The following is a 6,213-nucleotide window of genomic DNA, read 5'->3' on the forward strand; positions in this document are numbered from 1 at the left end:
AGAGTCCAAGGGAGGCTGGGAGGTGGGGCGACTTGGTTACGCAGTTGGAGGAGGGGAGGGAATCTGAGACAGGGGAACCAGAGCTAGATTTTCTCAGCAGGTCTCTGGCAAGACTCTCAGGATCTTTGCCTGAATGAAGCCCTGGGCAGCTCTAACGACACTGCATTTTCTATACGTTTGATTCTTCTTCCTTTTTTCCTTTTTTTCAATATGTTTGTGTTGTCTTGTTTGCTGTTCTCTTTTTCGGTTCAGAAAAGGCATGCACAATGTATGTGAAGGTTCAACTAGTCCTTATCTGCTCTGTGGTCTGCCTTGGAGCTTAGCACTGAGCAGATGTCCCCTGCCTCTCAGCGAGAACCATCCACCCCCAGGGCCCAGCCTCAGCCACTCCAGAGCTCTGGGTAAAGCAGGAGCCCTGCAGCCCTCTGGGGCATCAGCTGGCAGAATGAGGGGTGGGGTCCCCTCCCTGGCCAGCCTTTCCCACAGCTTCTCAAAGCATGCTATTGCCAAAGGACGTTACAGAGACAGCCACAGGGTCACTGGAGGATGAGACGTGGTCAGCCTGCAACGTGAAGCATGCTTTTGTTTTTATTAATCTTCATCTTTTTCATTCACTAACTTCGTGAGAGCTGTAAAAAGGGAAGTGACAGACATGGCCAGAGCCTCTCTGGACAGCTTCACAGGTTTTGTCGCTAGTGGCACTGTTTGAATTAGGGGACATTTTGTTCATTGGAATCTTTCACTTCAGGTCCTTTGGTGGTGCTCTTTAGGGCATTCTTTTCTCCACGCTTTTGAGTTCCCCTCGAAAAGCATCCCTTCCCTCCTTTTCTTCCTTTCCCACTAAGAAGAGAAGGTACCTAGACTGCTCCAAAATCAACAGCCCTGGGAACAGTCTATCACCCTGTGCTCCCCTGCTGCTCCCACTCCCCAGCGCCCAGCCCCTCACAAAGTGGCAGGAGACATTTCCAGTTACCCGAAAGAGGCACACAGTAGATGCTCTCCAAGCCTGTCCCCTCAACCCATTGGCTCTGACTATCCTCTTCTAGGTCACTGAGTCAGATCAGTGTGTGATAAGAGATTGGCCCTCAGGGATCCTGCTTGGGGCCCGGGAGCCCACGTTGCCTGCCAAGAAGGGGAAGAAGAAAGGCTCCTTGCCTTCAGGTGACTGGGTCTGTGCTCCCATACACCTCTTTCCAGCTCCTACATTGCCTAGACTTGATTTGAGTGCAGAATTTCTCTTTCTCCCTTACTGCCTATAAAAGCACACATCCCAAACCACCAAGAGAGGCCATTACTAGCCTGAGCTTTGTGGTTCATCCTTTATAAGACAGAATTCTTTTCCCCTAATTTGGCCTTCCTCATAACAGCAATAGTCAAGAGGGTGATTATCCCCATTTCAAGGAAAGGGAAACCAAATCCTGGCCAGAGTCAGTTCCAAAGAGACCCTGCTTATTCCCAGGTGACAGGTGCGGTGGGCTGTGTGTGGCGGACTCTGGGCTGCCATCCATAAAACTGTCCGAGACTGATCTCTCCACTCAGGCTCTGCAATCATCCACAAACTGGTTTTCTATGAGTTTCCAGGTAGCCTCCCTCAAGTACTTGCATGTAGCAGTCTACCCTCCCTGGTGATTTTTCCGTCTGTCCTCTGCAAGCAGAGATGGCAGCTGCCTTAAGTAAGCCTGGCCCTTTGTTGATTTACACTGTACTGCAGAGGTGACAGCAGTTTCACTGTGAAACACGGTACAAACACACAGCCCAATGCACAGCACACCCTTCAAAACCAGCTTTACAGAAAGGACTACTTAGCCCTACTGTACGTGATGCACTCTGATTTTTTTCTAGTCTATTTTTCAATTAAAAATTAAAATTTTCGTCTATTTAATTTTTTGAATTAAAAATTAATTCAAAATGATTGCATCCTCAACAACTGATTTTATAGCCCAAGAATAGATTTCAACCACAGTTTTAAAAACACTGCTCTTCAGAAGAAAACCAAGCCCGTGGTTGAGGACAGATCAGCAGGGTTCGGAAGTCAGTACAGCCGCATCCTGGTGAGAATTTAAAGTCCCATCTCAGTCACAGCCAATCAAGAGCTCCAGTGGCACATGATAAGCGACTGCTTTTAGGATTTAAGGCACATTGGCAGATTCTGCACAGAAAGCTGGGGGGGCAGGTGAGCCCATGGATTCAGTACCATCTTGAGTCCATAGAAAGACTGTGAAATAAACATCCATTTATTTCATAAGTAAATGTCAGGTTCAATTTGTCAGCGTTCACTTTCTGGGAGTCACAATCACTTAGGATGGGCATGAGGAGTTCTTAAAAGTAGGAATCCACCCCAAGTCTGCTGAAAATCAAACTCTCAGAGGAAGACATGCATGCGTATGAGTTTTGCATATGTGTTTTTCAAAAGATGATCAGACAATTCCGATGCCGCCCATCCACCAATGAACATTTGGGAACCAATTTACCACCAAACTTAGTTTAATTAAACCAAAGCAGGGACCCAGAGGCAATGCCGCACCCTAACACTGCATTCACCCTGATCTCCGAGAGCTGCTTCTCCTCTGATGTTCAGAAGCATCTGGGGGGTCCTGGGGCTCAGTGGTGGTGATACATTCTATTTGATTTTGCTCCAGGTCTTGTGTGTGTCTGAAGCCACAGACTGGAGCAGAGTGCTTACTACTTGGCTTGAGGATTTAAGGCTCTGCAGGGGAGAAGAATTGTGCCTTACAGGAAGGCTAAGGACTTTTTCTAGGTCCCCACCCTCCAGGACATCAACACAGGTCCAACACTGTTTCTGGGAAGGCCAGTGCCCATGAAGGTGCTCCCTGCTTTAGAAGTGCCTAAACACACAGGAAACATGCCCTCAGATGCGGGGGCTGCACTTACGTTATAAGACAGTTCTCATCCTGTCCAGATACAAGAACATGCTAACATCATATCCCTGCAGTTCTTCCACAGTTGGTCCCCAGACCTTTGGAGGCAAAATGTCATCTGGGTGATGTCCTTTATCCTCCAGCCATCATCAGGCTTCAGCTGCAAAAGTATATTAATCACTCTCAGCAGCAGGTGCCTTTGAGAAATCTTCATGTCTGAGGCTTCCATCTGCCAGCCATGGGTCAGGACTTCCTCTCCAGGGTCAGCAAACTTTATCTGTAAAGGGAAAGTACATACTTTGGGCTTTGCAGTCCATATGCAGTCGAGGCCGTTCAATTCTGCTGTGATAGCTTGAGAGCAGCCCCTGACGATGTGTGAATGAACGAACATGGCTGTTACCCAATAAAACTCAACTTAAAATACAGGTGAAGCCGGGTGTGGTGGCTCTGGCCTGTAATCCCAGCACTTTGGGAGGCCGAGGCAAGTGGATCATCTGAGGTCAGGAGCTCGAGACTAGCCTGGCCAACATGGTGAGACCCCATCTCCACTAAATATACAAAATTAGCTGGGCATGATGGCGCATGCCTGTAATCCCAGCTACTCAGGAGGCAAGGCTAGAGAATCTCTTGAACCCGGGAAGCAGAGGGTGCAGTGAGCTGAGATTGCGCCACTGCACTGTAGCCTGGGTGACAAGACTGAAACTCCGTCTCAAAAAAAAAAAAAAAAAATTAGGCAGGCTTGGTGGCACATGCCTGTAATCCCAGCTACTGGGGAGGCTGAGGTGGGAGGATTGCTTGAACCCAGGATCGAGGTTGCAGTGAGCTATGACGGTGCCGCTGGGTAACAGAGCAAGATTCTGTCTAAAAAAAAAAAAAAAAACCCTCAGGTGTTACCCAGATCTAGTGAATCAGAAACTCTGGAGATGAGGCCAATAGTGTGCGTTTTCGAAGCCTTCCAGGTGATTCTTCGGCAAGCTCACGTTGGAAAACCCTGATCTCAGCCTGGCGCCAAACCTGTCAGCTCCAGAGAGTTGCTGGTGGTTAGCCGCACCCCCGGACAGGCCTCTTCCCCTTCCTCCCCTACAAATGTACGTGTACCCTTGGTACTGAATTCGCTCTTAGGGACCTAGAGATTTGCTCTCTGTTTGTTTTATGTTTCTATGTTTTGTTTCCCAATTAGATTGAAACCCCTTGAAGCTGGAGTCTGTGTGACTTGTCCATCTCTACCTCACCCCTGATCCATTTTGAGCATTCAAAAGAGGCAAGGGAGGCCTTCACCTTTAGTGACTTTTTTGAAAATTCCGTGCTTATTTTCAGCCCACAATTCATTTTCCAAAAATATACATCAGGCGCCTATTCTGTGCCAGGCTCTGTCTTAAGGCACAAGCCCTGGCCTTCATGGAACGCACATTCCAGTGGAGGAGACATAATAAGCATATAAATTATCAAGTTTCAAATGAAATTCTCGTTGCGGTCCGCTGCATTGAAGAAAAGCAAAGCAGGATCATACAATGGCGACTGGTCGGGTGACAGCTTTTAAACAGCTTCGTCAGAACACGGCCAAGAAGAGACCACTGCGGTTTTCGGCTCTGAGAGGACGCGCAGGCCTTTTCTGTACTCCTCTTACAGCTCGAGCATAACCATGCTCGTCTCAGTGTCAGGCAGGATAGAACGTCCTGTGCTGCAGGAGCAAAAGCTCAGTGGCCGCTCAGCACTCTCACTAGTCACTGAGGCTAACGCAGGCTGCTGGGGGCTTCCCTCCACGTGTTGGCTCAGCATTCCAGGTGCTGCTGCCATCCCAACACTAGGTCGCCTGTGCACAGAGAAATGCAGGGGGATGACAGCTCCCCCTTTTAGTGAGTCACTTTTTCATTCACAAGAAATCTCCAGGTGTAGCTGAGCACGGTAGCTCACACCTGTAATCCCAGCACTTTGGGAGGCCAAGGCAGGCAGACTCCTGAGGTCAGGAGTTTGAGACCAGCCTGGCCAACATGGTGAAACCCCATCTCTACAAAAAAAAAAAAAAAAAAATACAACAATTAGCCAGGCGTGGGATTGGGCACCTATAATCCCACTTACTCAGGAGGCTGAGGCTGGAGAATTGTTTAAACCTGGGAGGCAGAAGTTGCAGTGAGCCGATATCACATCGCTGCACTCCAGCCTGGGCAACAAGAGTGAGATTCCATCTTAAAAAAAAAAAAAAAAAGAAAGAAAAGAAAAAGAAATCTCCAGCTGTGTTTTGCCTCGGCCAGTCCCAGGGTCCAGCGTTGTGACACCTCTGACCCTCTCAGAAGCACACCCGGGGCGGGGGGAACGATGCTGGCAGAAGAGTCGAAATTTCTTCAGTTCCAGAATCTGTCTTACTTCCTTAAAGGAAAGGGCTTATTTTCCCTTGCTTTTCATCTGACTATTGCCATTTTGATAGCCTATCTTCAGGCTAGATAAGCCAGGGGTGTCAGGGACAGGTCAGAAGAGAAAAAAGGTACATTTCCAGCAACAAGGCACAAATAGGCTTGTCGAGGAGCAAGCGGCACATGCAGGAGGAAGGTTCTCAGTGACCTGAGTGAGTCTGTCTTTGGAGGTCAGCAAGGCAGAAAGCCCGGTGGGCTGGGGCCCCACCCCTGCCTGGGTTCCCAGGCCGAGGCTCCGGCAGGCTTCAGGGGCACAGCGGCACAGCGGCACCCCGTCCACCCGCAGCACCCTGCACACTTGGCCCGGTCCCTTTGTGCTGCCGCTTAGTGCACAACTGAATCTTCCTCCTGAGAAGCCGGTGGCTGCTGGAACACCTGACGACGGTCAATGACGATGAACAAAAGTGTCCGCAATGAGACATGCCTCCGAAGCACTGGTGTGCGCTCTCCCTTAAAGGAGGTTATTTGGAAAAAAGAAAGGAAGAAGAGGGGTTGGTGACATTGTGCCAAGCTCTGCCTACGGGAACACGTGGGCTTTTTACACGGTAGGAAAACGTCTCATTTGTTCCCTGCCTATACAGCCCGAGCTCCTGTCTGGGTGCTTCTTTCTATTTTTCAGCAGGTGCTGAAATGTTGGCAAACAGGCAAAGGAGCAGCAGCCCTCCCTGTGAATCAGGGCCATTCACGGTCAGAGTCACCAAACCTGTATTTCAGGGGACATATTTCCAGCTCCCAGTCTCCCAGCTTGGCCGGCTGCCCTGAAAAGGGACTGGGACTTGGCTCTTGGAAATACGTGGATCTCTTTCAGGCTGAGTGAAACCCATGAAGAGTCTCCCCCGGTTTCTAATACCAGGGCTGGCTACCTGAGTTCATCGTTTATTAGTGTTGGAAAAGGTTCCTGCTGCTTTCCCACCTGGCCAATC

General features: G+C 49.3%; 1 long non-coding RNA gene across 1 annotated transcript in view; it reads right to left on the bottom strand.

The window, feature by feature from the left end:
* Positions 1-2,213: 2,213 nt before the first annotated feature.
* LOC108591947 (uncharacterized) overlaps positions 2,214-6,213 on the bottom strand; it is a 6,057-nt gene continuing 2,057 nt past the window's right edge. The window contains exon 3 of the long non-coding RNA XR_008481833.2: positions 2,214-3,156. This is a non-coding gene — a long non-coding RNA (uncharacterized LOC108591947). The remainder of the gene's footprint in view (positions 3,157-6,213) is intronic.

Source organism: Callithrix jacchus, chromosome 5 (assembly GCF_049354715.1).
Source record: "Callithrix jacchus isolate 240 chromosome 5, calJac240_pri, whole genome shotgun sequence".
NCBI classification, from domain to species: domain Eukaryota; kingdom Metazoa; phylum Chordata; class Mammalia; order Primates; family Cebidae; genus Callithrix; species Callithrix jacchus.